General features: G+C 37.8%; 1 non-coding gene across 1 annotated transcript; it reads left to right on the top strand.

Annotated features, from left to right (window-relative positions):
* Positions 1–16,901: 16,901 nt before the first annotated feature.
* TRNAK-CUU (transfer RNA lysine (anticodon CUU)) lies at positions 16,902–16,974 on the top strand. Its single transcript has one exon. It is a non-coding gene; the product is annotated as a tRNA-Lys (tRNA).
* The last annotated feature ends 223 nt before the right edge of the window (positions 16,975–17,197 follow it).

Raw genomic sequence — 17,197 nt, 5'->3', positions numbered from 1 at the left:
CAGAAGACAGTCCTCAACCTATATGCTTATCAGGCAGCGTCAATTGAGGTTATCCAAGCCACATTTGAGACAAGTGCTTATTGCAAGCGCATGAGCTCGCGCTTCCTCATGACAATGTACCTACCGCCTACATTCCCTACTATCCGGGAATGTCGAGCCAGATTTCAAAAATCCTCCGGGAATACCGCATAAAAAGCGTGCAGCTACGCAGTAGAAGCTTGCGTTCTCTGGTTTCTAACGTGAAGACTCCGGTCGTCCTCTTTTGAGCAGCGGGGTGTTATACCGCATAACTTGCAAAGATTGTGGCAGCTGCTACATAGGGGAGAGCTCCAGACATCTCTAAGAACGCCTTGCAGAGCACGATAGGTCAATCCGCCTTAGCGAGACTGACCAGTCCGCAATCGCGGAACACTTCTGGTCGACACATCATGACCTTAACCCCAAGCGTGATTACAAAGTGATGGACCAATCCCGACACTTTCGCCACCGTCTCTGGCTAGAGTCGCTTAACATCTCGTGCAATTCAAGAACTATGAATCGCTGCAAGGGCACAAGGCTACACCCTATCTTAGAGACAACTATCTTGAAACTGGATAAACGCTGGCAGCAAATCCACACACGTCCGTGCAACAACAATGAGCAGCAACCTAAGTAGTTGAATGTTTAATCTCATGCACGCACAACTCTGTATTCGTTAAAAATTTTGTCTCTAACGTCTTTATCCTCTTAGAATTGCCAATGAAGGGGTCCATTTAACTCCGAAAGCTACATGTCATTTATCGTTTATTAAACTTTCTGGATAAAACAGTACAGTACTTATTTATCGTGGTGGAATCCAGTACTACAGGGCCATTTACCAACAAATTTCACCACATAGCGTCTAACAGGAACATCCAAGGTAATGACTCAACCGCGAGCGCCTTTATCCCATACTATCCAAACCTATCACAACAGGTTTCTAGGGTTCTAAAATCACATGGGATAAAATGCGTACAACTCCCAGGCAGAAAGTTACGATCCCTCATCTGTTACCGTGACTGCACTAGCTGCTACATTGGGGAAACTGGAAGACGGCTCGGGAAACGTCTTTCGGAACAAGAAAGAGCCATTCGCTTAGCGGAAATAGAACACTCGGCCATTGCCGAACACGTCTGGTCAACCCACCACTACATTGACCCACACCGCGATGTCTTCATTGTAGATAGGTCCCGCCAGTACCGGACGCGCCTGGTTAGAGTCGTTGAACATCACATGGTCTAATACCTCAGTCAACAGGAGCAGTGGATGTCGTGTCCACCCTATCATGGAAGCAACCATTTTGATGAATGACAAACGCAAACGTTGGCAACGTTCACATGCGTCACAACCTTCAACATCCAACAATTAACCATCACATCACGCAGTTCATATGCAGTACACGCCTTCATGTTCCACACTCTTAACTGTCAGATTGACTGATGAAGGTTAACAAACTAACTGAAAAGTTTTGTATGTATCTAATTTTCCAATTAATATTAAAGTTGTCATTATTTATTTTGTCTCCATTTCACTCTGTGTACGCAATTATCCGCAACAGTAGTACTACGAATTTCAATTTCTCTACAATTCCCAATGTCTGCTTGTTAATACATTAATTATGTCACAAATAAAGTGGTTTATTAACAAAGCACATTTATTATTAACACAATTAAAGGCTTGGTGTTCTTATCTTTTAAATATATTTATTTATTCAATTTAAGATCATCCCTTTACATCAAGATTCCAGCGAATTTACTTGCAATTACCGAATTTGCCAAAGTCTGTTACGTGTGAACTCTGAACTTCATCTCAGGAAGTAGCACTCTATGGAAACTCTACAACTGATTTTCTTTCTTTGCATATATCGATGTAATTAATTACACCAATAATTAATATTAAATTTTTAATCATTTTGTAATTATTTTCAAAATTAAGCGCTATTATACCACGTCGAAGGGAATTTTTTGAACTGCAAAGAGGCGCCAAATGCCACAAGAATAAAATTAAAAATGGAAGTACCGAATTAAATTAAAATTATAAAATAAATGAGCAGGGACCGGCCCACCCACGCAAGCACGGTCTTCTGCATGTGTTGACCTAGTATTCGCACCGTATGTGGATCTTGTTAATATTTATCTATGTAAATAATGTTGATGTTATTACTCTTATTATTTACCTATTTAAATAATAACAACGGTGGCATCAACTGATCAAAATATCAGTATCTGAGGCCATGTCTGCATTGTAATACATTAATTCAGAAGTGTGTATTATGTCTGAACAAAATGTGTGCAATTGCAGCATGATTTGCAGTTGTGAGGGCTGAAAAACCGAGGATAACTCAGGGGAAAATCAGAGTCCTTCCGGGTGAGATCGGATAACTGCAGCTCTGATTGAAAAGTCATTAAGGGTGGATTTATACAACTTAGAGTGCGCATGTTGGAGAGCATCATATTGATGCGGTACGTACACTGAAAGGACACAATTTATGGGACACCTGGTTCCTGTGCAACTCGACGCTGTCACCCCCTCTCGGTAGTGGACAAACCCATCGCTTGGCAGGTATATAGGTACACTGCATCACTGCATTCATTATGGATAAACGTCGTGAGTTAACCGACTGTGAAAGAGAGATGATAGTGGGTGCCCAACGCATGGATCACTCTATCCCGGAGGTCGTACAGAAATTGCGCTGTCCCCGTTCGACAGTATCAAGAGTGTATCGGGAATACGCCATTTTCGGAATAACTCACTGTGGACAGCGCTGCGGGAGAAGAAAGGTGGTGGATGAAAATGGCCATCTGTCTCGCATTGTTTCAACCAACCGAAGAGCTACAGTGGCACAAATCACCGCCTACTTCAACGAGGGAGGCGTCAAGAACATCTCCACCAAGACCATCAGATGATCATTAGCCGCAATAGGTTATGAGAGCCGCCCACCCACTAGAATCCCATTGCTAACATCGCAACTTTCGTGATGTTAGCGATGGGACTCTAGTGGCGGAAAAGTCATGTAACACGACATATGACTCTTCGCCTCAACTGGGCGAAAGAACATCGGCACTGGACCTTGTAAGGATGCAGATGTATCTCCTGGTCCGATGAGTCCCATTTCCAGTTATTTCGAGCAGACGGGAGGGTGCGTATCTGGTGGAAACAGCACGAAGCTATGCACTCGTCATGTGAACAACGGTCGGTAATGGTCTGGGGCGTGTTCGATTGGCATACTTTGGGAAGTCTGGTACGTCTAGACGCATCTCTGAACGGTCCAGGTTACGTGTCCATCCTTGCAGACCATCTTCATCCCCTCGTGGTCATAGTGCACCCACAGGGCAATCTACTCTTCCAACAAGACAATGCGCCTCCCTACAGAGCCGTGGTGACTAGAACATGGTTCGAAGAACATTCCGCAGATTTTGCCACCATGGAATGGCCTCCCCATTCACCGGACATGAACCCTGTGGAGCATCTTTGGGATGCTGTGGAAAGATCAGTTCGAGCTTTGGATCCTCCACCCAGGAATGCGACTCAATTGTGGACGCAAATTATTGGATTATTTCGATTATACTCATACTCGAATGATTTGTTAAACTGGAAAAGTTATTCGAAAAAGTCATTAGACTGTGGAAAAATCATCAGATTATGATAATTTATTCGCCTGTGGAAACATAATCATTTCAATGATATAATTGAATTATATCATTCGATTATGTCATTCCAATGATTAGCAGTCAGTAAATACCAATCATTCGATTATTGAAATATCTCGATTACTCTTCATTGGATGATACCTATCATTTCGGTATTTTTAATTAATTTATTTATTTTTATTTCATAGTTTGCTTTTTAATTTTTGCTGGTATAATGATGGCTGCTGCAGCTCTTCAGCATTACTTGTTGCCGTTCGCAGCAATTTCTTTGACGTTTTAGTGAATTACGATGATGTGTTGATGTAATCGGTGATTAAAATTCAAATATTGATTAATAGATTAAAAAGTTACTACCCAAAACAAAGGAAGTTACCTATCATTGCATTTACAGTTGGCTTAAAGATAAGGGACAAAATGGAAGGGATGTCGATTAATAATAAAATTCTGGGTGGGGTTTAAAACTAGTCTCCATGAGTGCGTTTATAACCCTACACATCTCCCTACAGTTGCCACCTGAAGCATAAAGCTGCCGAAAATTTGTTTATATCCAGCCAGTTATTGAAAAGGGTTATTGCAATTCCTTTACTCTTTCCACAGTAATGGAGAAATCCATCAACTACCATCTCTTCAACTATCCATAAATGTTGTGTCATTAATCATTGGAAGATGAATTCCTTATATTCACTGGTGATATACTGATTTATGTTTAGAAAATTTCTATGAAAAGATTGGGGAACTTTGTCTGTACATTTTGGCTAAAAATTGACTTAATCTCTAATTTCTTGGAAATAAAATGATTTAAGAATAAAAGAGAAAATTAAAATTAGTAGATCTCACGGTGTCCTTTAGAAAAATAGTAAACTTTTATTTCGAGAATCATTTATTTAATAATTACTTTATTTGTTTATATTTCTGTGATATTTATTATTTTATTATTAGTTATTTATAATCCAAACAGAACCACAAAAACCCAGAACTATTTTGAATATTTCTCGAAGGAAGTCGAGTCAGATAAATGGAACTGGCCAATAAATGGACATGAAAAGAAAGAAAGAGAAAACGCTCACAAAATGTGACATTATACCACGACTTTCGTTGAAATACTTTTTCCATCTTTTTCACTCAAAAGGGGAAAGACATTAAGCAAGATAAAACTCTGTAATTCACTTGGGAAATAATCGTAAAAGTTTCCTTACGAATTGCGAAATCTTGAGTAACATAAAGTGAGTATTAACGCATAAATATTCGGTCTTGGCAAAATTACAAATTCACGCAACTGGTGGATGCTCAGCAATTTCCTAGAAGAGCAGCAAAAAGGTATTTTAATAGCAAATGCCTTCTTCGCGTCAAATGTCGTACACTGCAAACAAAATGGCTATTTTTTTATTTTCTCCATCGTTTAGAAATCTATCATTTACTTTACCATCCACCGTAGGAGGTTCAGACCATCCAGAAACTTCACCAAGCCATCAATGGGTTCTGCTATCAAGAAAGCAACGTGCGCCAGGCTTATAGGTTGCGATAAAAACAAAGGATGAGAATATTGCCATCTAAAAAAGGTATTAATGGGTCCCGTTAACATCTCCTAGCGGATGCCGCTTCTTATCTCCAAGAATCACTTGCCACAACTCTTAGAACATAAGACAAGAAGGATCGTTTCTGTGACAGTGCCATCAAAGCTTCCGAAATAGTTTTCCCCGGATGGCTGTAAAATAAAAACTGCCATTAAACACTTCAGTGTTAGACCTACAGAGACAACTGCAATTTTAATATCTCGTTAAAGAAACGTATGTTAGCTCCATTAAGTGGCCAACTACAAGATTTTTAATCAAACATTTATTCTATGCTAAATAAATCATTGTATTTACCCTTCTATCGTAAATTTACTTTTATAATTCACACACCAGCTACCAGAAGTATGGTGACACTTGTCTCAAATGTCCCATGACTTTTGGTGGGCTAGTTGTAGTATAAAAAGAATTCTTCTGAATATGGTACTTTGTGTTCATTGAATTTTGCATGGTCTCTTCTTCAACGTAAATCGATAGAGACGACATCAAAGAGTCAATTTATTGAACAACGTTCTTAGGTCGGGGTTTGGTAAAACGGGTGTGGAAAGATATGAAGTTCTAACTTCCGAGCAAGTCGTTCAGCAGCGTGGGCTGGTGAGTTGTCCTAAAGCAACAGCTCACCTTTGCTAAACATTTCGCGTTGTTTTTTCTTAATTGACGCTTTTAATTGCTTCCGTAAGTTCACGAGGGTAAATGGTCTCTGTTCCGAGCATGCGGCATGTGCACGCTTGGAAGGCAGTTTTGGACAAATATTCTTCATCTCAATCTACATGCAGTGCTCACAGCATTCTCAACAAATTGAGCCTTATCTAAACTTCCTTGAGACAGCTTTAATTAGGTTATCAGGCAAAAAGATAGTTATAATGACCGACGCAAATGCTTCTTCCACCATGTGGAACAGCCCCATAACGAATATTAAAGGTGAATTATTGGAGGAATTCATAATAACTAACGGATTGATTGTCTGGAACACCCCTGGGCATTTGCCCACTTATTCATCCCCTTCTGGTCAGTCTTACATAGATGTCACTCTGTCGAATGCAACATTCGGGAGATGCATAGAAAATTGGACTGTTCACTCCTCTTGGTCGGTAAGCGACCACAATGTAATAACCTTTGACAATCAATTGGAATCCTTTTGAAAAACTACTTAAGGAAAAATTTAAGGAGGAAAAACTGACAAATCTGACAGACCTTACTTTGGACCAGCATCTAAAAGAATTGATGGCAATCATCAAAGAAATATGCGACAAGACGATTAAGAAGAAACAGAGAAGACAAAAATCGGTTCCTTGGTGGTCCCAGAACCTTTCTACTCTAAGGAATCATACAAAGAGCGCAAGTCGAGATGTTCAGAGAGCTAGGAGAGATGGTAGACCTGAAGACGAGATAAACCGCTTGAATGAAATATACAAAAACGCGAGAAGGACATATTTCAACAATATTTACAAAGAAAAACGCTCCGCTTGGGAACGCTTAGTTAAACAAACTATGGACCAGGAGCCCTGGTGCTTGATCTACAAGCTGACTCTAGACAAAATTCATCCGGGGGAAATATTCTCCTCTGTACTTAGACCCGATAACTCTGAAACTCTGACATGGGCCGAGACTATGGAAACAATTTTGGATGAATTGATTATGCAGGATGAAACTGTACCAGAAAGTCCGGTACAAACAGACATTAGTTTAGAACATCTTTCCTACATAGGCCAAAGCCACGAAGATGATTTTGACAGACACGAAGTAGGTCTTGCTGTTGCGACTTTGCGTGATGGCAAATTCCCTGGAGTGGACCTATTAGAAGTTACCATAATTAAAAGAATCTGGAGCACATGTCCCCAACTGATGATGAACCTCTTTAATGCCTGCCTACAATATGGATCCTTCCCCTCTCCTTGGAAAAAAGCAAATCTTAAATTACTCATTAAGAATCCCAACAAAACAGCAAATCAGGCAAATTCATACCGCCCAATTGCTCTACTTCCGGTCTTCGGAAAAATACTTGAGCAGTTGATTGTAGCGAGATTCCAAAAGCACTATAGAGAAAGAAACCTAAACTACAAATATCAGTTTGGCTTCACTGCTGGGATGTCTACAGTGGATTCCATTAACCTAGTTATTAATAACGTCTCAGCCTCCAATGAAAAGTATGTCCTCGGTCTCCTTGTGGACTTCAAAGGGACTTTGACACTGTTTGGTGGCAAAGTGTCCTGGAGAGGTTCCGAGAGGCCGTGGTCTCCGTGCCTATTTATCGTCTCATCACGGATTATTTCCAGAATCGCTCACTTGTGGTCTCCAGTGGATCCTGCTCTGTTGCAAGACCTGTGACTCGCGGTTGCCCTCAGGGAACAGTTCTCGGACCAGTATGCTGGAACGTGGTCCTTCATGGGTGGCTGGCTACCGAACATAATTGCACTACTAAGATGGCTTACGCAGACGATTTAATTATCCTTGTTTCTGGAAACTCCAGACTACAACTTGAAATCCGTGCTAATGAAGTCCTATCAGACCTAGATGAGTGGTGTAGTACACATAAAGTAACTATTTCTGTTCCCAAAACAAAACAAATTCTTCTCAAAGGAAAATTAGACCCAAATAGACCTCCATGTATTAAGATTAAAGAAAAATCAATAAAATTAGTTAACTCGTACAAATACCTAGGAATTATGTTAGATAACAAACTTCAATTCATTACCCATGCTAAATACGTACTAAGCAAAATCAAGACTTTGACAGGCAAAATAATCAGAATTACCAAAGGTTCTTGGGGTCTAAAACCCTCCACTCTCAAGCTGTACTACAAATGTATATTTATTCCTATTGTCTGTTATGCTGCGGGCGCTTGGGGCCCCAGTATACGCAGAGTCACGGTGGAAAAAATCTTGACTCAAGCCCAGCGCTTCTTCCTGCTTGCAACTTCAAGAGCTTGTCGCACAATTTCAACGTCGGCACTACAGGTAATCAACGGCAAACTACCAATTAAATACGAAGTGCTGTACAATTACTTTCAGTATTGTACATTAAGAAGCACAGTTCAACCGGTTTTCTGTTAACCTGGACGTGCCAGTGAAAGAAGACAACACTAGAATAAGAAACCAGTTCCTCCAGGAATGGCAAAACGAATGGACTAATGCCAACATTGGAAGAATTACTACCCTTTTTATACCTCAAGTTTCCGAATTTGACAAAAAATATTGCCCTGGTTTAACCCGGGTCTTCACCAATTTTCCTTCTATCCGGGCATGGCAGCCTGAACTCAAAGTTATTTACTCTGGGTTTGGCTGAGTCTCCTCTTTGTAAATGTGGCTCAGAGGACACAGTCCAACGTGTAATCTTAGAATGTCGATATTATGTAGACATTCGATTTGAACTTCAGGCATTGACCGAAGTTTACGATGTAAATAACTTCACCAAGTTTTTAGAATGTAAAGAAAGTTATGAGGCACTGGCTAACTTTGCAGACAAGGCTTTCCGCAGAAGGAAAGGACTTGCCGGCTGAGAATATTTATGTAATGTAATAAGTGTACTACCACTGTATATAGTTGCCTCATTTGTATTAATCGTATTGTTACAAGACCTCTGATGAGGAAATTTATTTGTATTTATTGCCGGAAGGCAATATTAGCGTTCAGAATATATAAGTCGATGTGCCAGGATCACTGTTGGGTGGACGGTGTCCTGGGACTTCGGCTTGTAAAAAGGTACATAAATTGTAAATCTTACATTGTATAAATTGTAAATCATAAATTGTATAAATTGTAAGATACATATCGGACCTCATTGTAACCGAACTGGTAGGTCCTAACTATCTGTATAGTTGTATAAGTTGTGAAGGTTAATATAGAAATTGGTGCCTTCAACAAATTGTAATAACTTAGTTGCAAGTGTTAAGGTTATACAGTATGTTTGTAATCATTCCTGTGAAGATGCTGGATCAAGATGTTTTGTAAAACCACAAATTGTAAATAATGTACAGTTACTCTTCAGCGGCGGATAGGGGAAACCCTGGAGCCCGCAGAAAATAATAAAATACTTTGAATACTTTCCGTAAGTTGCTGTAGCAATGATGGTGGTACCTTTCTCCACGTAATACGTGAAAAGAATGCCCGTCCCAAGAAATTGACACTAACACCTTCCCTGAAGATGTTTGCACTCTGACCATTTTGGAAGTTGGTAATGATGGATGTTTCCATTGTTTTGAAACTTGTTTTGTTTCTGGGTCAAAGTGATATATCCACGAGTCATCCATAGTCGGGTAAAAAGCAGACCAGAATCGCTGTCACACATAGCGATCAACTCACAGCAGGTCTGCCATTGATCTTTCTGAAAACATGTGAGTAAGCAGGGAATCCATCGTGCTGAGACCTTATTTAAATCATTGTGATTATATTCTCTACTGATACATAGTTTATCCCAGTCTCAGCATCTGTTTAATTGTTATGCAGTGGTCATTGAGGATGAGCTGTTTAATTTTCTCCACGAATTCAGCAACTTGAGATTTGGATTTTCTTCCCTGGACGGAGCACCTCCGTTGGAATTTGAGGTCCGTTTGAGTCCTGTGCATTGCATCCACCATGGCCTCCTTCCTAAGGACCGGCTTTGAATAGTAGCAAAATGAAAAACACAACTAGAAAAGTCTAAATCGAGCAAATGTGGAATAGTTACAGGCTATCGCGAAATTCTGATGTATATGAGTATTTTAAGTGTATGTTTATGTAACAAAACCACAGATAGGGTAAGACAGGTGAAAGCCCAAGAAGAGAAATCACTATCAAAGAGTTCTTGTCGTACATGAATACAAATCGAAAGAGAGTGAATCTCAAAATAGTGCAATACTAGTGCAACTCGTTGTGAAGGCAAAGTGTGTTCTGTGTGCATAGAGAACATTAAAATAGACTGCCCATAATTATTTAATCTTGCTTTTGGAAGTCAGCCACGAAACTACTTTCAACCACAAAAAAGCCATTTTATTTCCGGTAAATGACCTTTAGATCGATTCGATTTCAGGAGTTTCAAGTTTCAGAGGACTTTGTTAGTGCTGTGTTCATTTTAATACAAGGACTACGCATTCACGCAATTTAGCTTCGTGCACCAGCACAGAAATTGGAAGGAGAAAAATAAAATAAAATAAGCACGCAGATTTTCTCTTCCGGTTTCGGCCCATAATTGACTCAAAGTACTGATATTACTGTTGTCTTTTTTAAATCACTAATTAGGCCCTGCCTGAAATAATTGTAAATCTTGAATTTCTGTTGAACTTTCAAAAGAACTGAAGTTAGTAATACAAAGAATAATGCACGTATTTGGTTTAATTTTGAAATGGATTTTTATATGCATTAAGAGATGCTCATTTTTATTTGAAAAAGAGTATTTGAAAAAGATGTACACCCTTTTTATCATAAATGTTTAATCCCATATTTAGAGATGAACTAAATTTTTTTGTTGTATTCTATTAGTATATTTTGCTTACAAAGGAGGGCGATTGCTGTTTCTCTCGTGTTGGAAATCTGATGATGATGAACGTTAAGTTTACAAGATCTGAATGAAGATTATCCCGATCGTTTTGTGAATCATTTATAGCGAAGATTGAGGAGGATGTAAGATTTTCTGATTGTTTGGTAGGATGAGGACACTAAGCTTAGCGAACTGACATGATAGAAGATATTGTTGACATTAGACTTGAACTTCTGTAGATTGCAATTTCAGGAAATACTTATGAAGAAAGTTTGTTCCAGAAGTTGAAGCAATAAATGAATAAGAAGAAAAGTTGATTCTGTAAGTTTGAAGCTGGCCAGTAAAAGGACGTTGACTGATTGCGGCACGTGTTCAGACTGCTTTGGAAGAGCGATCAGGAATTATATAAGCCAGTTCAGTGCCCATGGAAGTATCTACAAAAACAGAACGTCTATGAGACAGAGAGCGGAGAGACTTTTAGAGATGAGTCATTAATTGACCTAACTGCCATTTTCTGAATGGAATCAAGAAGCCTAAGAGAGGTTTTTGGGGCACCACCCCAGATGTGGGAACAATATTCCATGGTATGGCGGATTTTCGATTTGTACAGATTGAACAGCTGTTTGGAAGAAAAGTAACGCCAAGAGAAAAAGAGAAAACCAAGTTTTTTAGATGCTGAGGAAGAAATATTTGTAATGTGCTTGTGCCAAGTGAGATTAGAAGTCAGGATAATCTCCAAAAGAGATATCATCTTGCCTAGAAATCGGAGTGTCGCTAAAGATAAGCATAGAAGCAGAAGAATCTTTTTTTGCGAGATATAAGATGGGACTGAGTTTTAGAAGGACTGAAATCAACTAAATTATCTTTGCCACACTGGAGAAATACCTGGAGATCGGCATTTAAGGAATTGGTAGCGAATATTCGAGAAGTTGAAACTGATTGAGAAGGGCAAGGTTTCTCAAACTGGAAGGTGGAATGCAACGTGCTATCATCAGCAAAGCAGTGGTAGGATTTCCAGTAAATGGAAGAAGGTTATTAATATACAATAGGGAAAAGAGTGGGAGAAAGAACTAAACCTTGGGGAACACTGGCATTAATGGAGAAGTTAGAAGACAGAGAGCCATCTACTATCACCCCCAGTGAGCGGCCAGAGAGAAAACTGGATACACAATCGCAAAAAAAAACAGTCGGAAATTATAAGATGGAAACTTATTTCGAAGACCTTTATACTAAACGCCTTTGAAATCTCAAGGTCAAGTGCTGAGTTTCACCAAACTTTTCCATTGAATTTGTTCATAAATGGGTAACATAAGCCAGAATATCACCAGTAGATCAATGAATCCATTCTGGCAATCGTTGATAAGATGGAAAGTTTCTAAGTAGTTTAAGAGTTGTCTGTTAGTTGATTTCTCCATTACTTTTGAAAGAATAGAAGTGATTGCAATGGGACAATAATTGGATGGAAAGGATCTGTCACCCTTTTTAGGAACCGACTGGATATGAGCAAATTTCCAAGCAGAAGTAAAAACATTTTGAAATAAGAAAGTGCAAAAAGACGACACAGAACAGGAGGAAGTTCTGACAATCTGACAGATTGTCAACGCCTGCGATTTAGAACGTTTGCCCTAAATCGCAGGAGTTGCTGAAGTTCTTACTTTGTATTCCGCTCCTTCTAAGCCGTTCTTCATATCGACATTGATTATCATTCCTCACCAATCTGATTGTCCATCTCTGAATTCTTTCTAAAAATGTCTTTCTTCAAGTGTGGCTTGCAGACCTCAACCAAATAATTTAAATGCGGCCTCACCATCATCTTACACAAAAGGATAACGAGACCCTTTTTCCTACTTGCGAAGGTCCTACTTATCATAGACAAGATGCCATGTGCCTTCGTAAGTAAGGACCACTTTTAACTCCATTGCCTCCCCCCTCTAGTTTGTAAGTAATTCATGTATTTCTGTTCCCTAAGTGCAAAACATTACATTCAGATTATTAAACTTCATCTACCATTGCACAGATCATGTACGCAACCGATCTTTCATTTTGAAGCAAAATTTCCTGGTTCTGGTCGTTAACCACCCTTCGCACCTTTAACTCATGGGTAAACGTTGCTAACTTTCCTTGCATTTCCTCGTCAATGTCATTAAGAAAATAAAAAAAAAAAAAACAGAATTGTCCCCAATACTGATTTCCGAGTGAATCCACTTTTTACACAGGTGTACCCTGAGGTACTGTATATCCATTTATGACTACTCTCCTTGTGCTATCTTTTAACCATCATCATCTGTCTTCGTTGGTCTTTGTTGATCCAACAAAGACCAACGAGGAAAGACTTTTTTCAGAATAAGAACTCCAGCATTTACCAGCGCACATATAAATTACCTTTCAATAAAATCAAATTTTCAGTTTTTCAACCTCAGGAGTAATATGTTGGGTGGGCATCTAGTGGATGCAGCAATACACTTTCTTTTCTGAGAAGTCCTAACATTTTTTTAGTTAAAAATCACTTTGATTCTGGATTTTTCTCTGTTTTTTTTTATGCTTTGCACGAGTTACATTTTAAATGTTCTTAGAAATCAATAACCAATCTTTTGTGTCGCTTCAAGTAAGGAAATTTATCATGCTCAGAAAGTGAGAAAATAAAGTACCATTAGTTTTAATAATGTCATTCATCACTAGGTGCAATTACCATGGTGATGATGTCTTCCTTCGATGCATTTTACCGATCCAGTCCTCTGCACAATTAGATAAACTGGCGCCTTTGGGCTATCTTAGTGAGATAAAATGAAGGAATCCCTTTTGTAAAATGACTTTTATTTAACTTAAAAGATTGAAATGTTGTGCTAGTAATACGTAAAACTAAATTAAATTTTCTAAAGAATTGTGAACTGTCCCTTAAATGAAACAGGATTTATTTAAAGAATTCGTAAAGGTTAAGTGTTAGTACTGAGACAAAGTACACTTCTGTGATCGATTAGTCGACATTTGTGACCCAAGTGGATCGTAGAATGCCTTAGGGGTTGGTTATAAGCGTCAGAAATAAGATTCCAGTTTCACATTATTAAAAACAGTAAATTCCCTTCCAGTGACATAATTATTTATTTATATCTCATTATGTCATGGAAGAGTTAGAAAAAAACTGCTGACTTCTGGATTTGATCACGTATACTGGAAGTAATAAAAACACATCTTAAACTCTTCTATCCATTACACTACTAGTTCAATTTTTACGCTTATAATATCCTCATTTACAATGTCACCAGTTAATCATTTGCACAAAGGCATCAATTTCATATTTAAAAAATAACTTTCAATGGAAAACTCGTTAAAAATTAATAAAATAAAAGAAAGACAATAAAAAAAACTTCTTTTATGCCAATCCGTTGACACGCAGTATCGGAATCTTCATTTATGCAAGATCATTTTGAATACAAGGAATGTTCTAACATTGATTGAAACTGCACTGGACTGAGGTCTCGGCCAGCAATCAGTCCAGTTTTATTTTATCGAGAAATCACATTTACAGTGATTTCTCGATAAAAGAAAAATCTCAGTCATAAACGTAGATGCTGTCGTATAAATAAATACTTGGCTACATTATTAGGACCATTAGATAAGAGCGTGATGCACAGCTGTTGCCCAAATTACTGCTCCCACACTTTGTGGCATGAAATCAATAAGGTGTTGAAAAGTGACATGAGGAATATTGGTTCATTCTTGTATCAAAGCTGTCCTCAGTTCCTAGATTGACTGAAGATTGTACTGAAGAAGACGCATTTAGTGTTCATCCCATTGATGCTCAATGGAACTGGATCCCGAGAAATGGACTGGCCAGGGAGATAGTGGAAGTCATCTTCGTGCTCTTCCAATGACTTTCACGTTTGATGCGTTAATGGTTGCACTGTCATCTTGAAAGCACCACTGTTCATGGAGATAAACATGGAACGTTTCCAGGTGTACCTGTTGCGCAACGATCAGGACACCAAGGCTAAAACAAGCCACTCACCATTAAACCTCCTTCAACAGCCTGTGCTGTATTGCATTCTTCGTAGAGTTATTCTTATGGTGCAGCGTACTGACAGGATCGAGACAAATAGCCTCCCTGGTCTGGTCTGTCTTCCTATAGAAGGATCAATCCTTTTGATCTAGGAGTAATGTTTTCAAGGAAAATGACATTCATTAGTTATCAAATTGTGGTTAAAAATACATTCAAAGTTTAAAGCTTTCTTCAATAAATATTGTGGTCAATTATTGCAGTCGAATTTCTCCAGTTGAATCCATTTCCGTCAGATAACATTTTCTCAACTGAAAAAAATGTGTTTTTATTATTTTTAACACATAATCAGTTTGATTCACTTAATTCATCACCTAAACTTGTATTTAGAGAGATATATTTAGAAAATCCAGTAGACCTCCGATTATTCAGAGTGAGTGAAAAGTAAATTTGTCCGGATAATCGAAATTTCAGATAATTCGTAAATTTGACAAAACGTACTATTTTTTACGTGAGTACTACATTCATATTTATAAAGGTATATTACAGCGTGAGAAGTTGGACATAAAATTTAACAGAACATATTTTTGATTAAGGAAAACAAGGAAGTTTTACTTTTTCTCTTACACCATCCAATAAAAACATTAACATTCAAACTAAAATTCAGTATAAAGGAAAGTCATGATTTGGTGACCTTCGTGTACCTTCTCTTCAAGTTTTAAGGCGTTGAATGATTTTATTTGAAAATCATTGTCCAAATTGGTGCACACCGAGTGCAGTGATTACGAAGAGAACACCTTAATTGTCTTACTGCTTGTGGGAATTAATTTTCTTTTCGTTTACTGCTCTCTTTATGATGGAATCAATAAAGGCATGGTTTGATGAGGTTATCGCTTTTTATTGCTTTCGTTCAGTCTTTTATTTAGTGGCCTTCATCACCTGATTGGTTGAAGCACTTAAGGAACAGTAATTTGTCTGTTAGAATGGCGGGTCTTAGTGAGGTCTTGATTGCCACAAATTTCCCTGGTGTGCAGAGAAGAAGTCAAATAAGAAGACAAGAAGGAGCAGCACTGGTAAATATAAAATTAATTACCGAACTCCAAGACTCAAGCTAATACTTAGACCATATCCAAGAAAAATAAGCCTGCTAGCAATTTCTTCTTCTTATACGTTAAATGTTCCTTCACGTGTAGTTGTAATTCTGTGAAGAGACCTCTAGTAAAAATAGTATATTCATTATTTTTATTATTATCTAATTAAAGGATCTTCATGATCACCTCGATATACATTATTGATATGAATAGAATCGGTGGTATTTTGTCTGCAAATTGAGCACATTCTATGGTCAGCAAGGCCAATCGCAGAACAATGCAATTAATGTTGAACTAGGGTCCCAGCAATCTTAATTTTACCATTGTGTTGTTTATAAATGTGTCGTTCTTCTTTGTGCAGTGAGGTTCTGCACTGTGAGAGAATGAAGTCATAACCTTATAAAGTTTGAGATCATCCACGAACAGTTGTAATTTGAATTTTACACACTACCAGATGGACCACTCGTTCAGATAAATAAGAGACTAAAGAAGAATCTTCTATTTTGTCCTCGGCTTATATCTATTACAATCCTCATAAGCAACTAGGTGACAACGAAGCATTTTTGCAAAAATATTAATAGAACATGAATACCATGAACGATATAATTCGTCAAAGTTTAAACAGCATAAAGCTTAATGATACCTCACAGATGCAATTCGTTTAAAGGTGTGTCTACAATCACAAAATAATAATTTACACCTAAATTTGCCATCATTTCTTTATAAACAGCTTCATTATAGAAAGGAATGCGAAAAATGTTATAACTCCAGTCACCGACATATAATTCCAAATGCTACCAACTTGTTATGTGTAGTGTAAACTAACTTGTACACTACTGTAATTGTATTTTTGTAATTTTATCTTGAATTTGTATTTCGTGTTTCTTATTAATAAAATTAATTATATGTACGTGTATGTATAAATATTATAATAAATGGCATAAAATTGTTTATGACATTTTTTTTTTTTCAATGTACACGATTTTAATAATCCTAAAGGTACTCTAAAAAAATCGTGGAAAGCTAAAAAAAAAAATTGGCTTTTTTATTTGGCCCGCCATTTATAAAGGTTGCCCACACCGGTTCTTAATCATTCTATCAAGAGAAAAGTAACCAAAATTGTGCCCGGCTAGCTCAGTCGGTAGAGCACGAGACTCTTAATCTCGGGGTCGTGGGTTCGAGCCCCACGTTGGGCGTAATTATTTTACTTTTCATTCATTTCAAATACAAACTGTTGAAATATCGTCTTTTTCGAAATCTTCCATCTTTATTCTTAGTAGAAAATATCTAATAAAATATTGTATATACATAATTCATGCACTACTTAATATTCATTGAAATTTAATTCGTAGAAATGTATTTATATAATAAATTATATATATCAATTTTAATTTTTCTATTAACCTTTTCACTGTTTTT

Source organism: Mastigoproctus giganteus, chromosome 8, assembly GCF_048544385.1.
Source record: "Mastigoproctus giganteus isolate SK-2022 chromosome 8, ASM4854438v1, whole genome shotgun sequence".
NCBI classification, from domain to species: Eukaryota; Metazoa; Arthropoda; class Arachnida; order Uropygi; family Thelyphonidae; genus Mastigoproctus; species Mastigoproctus giganteus.
Note: the sequence above shows the minus strand (reverse complement) of the source record. Positions and strands in the feature narration are given on the sequence as shown.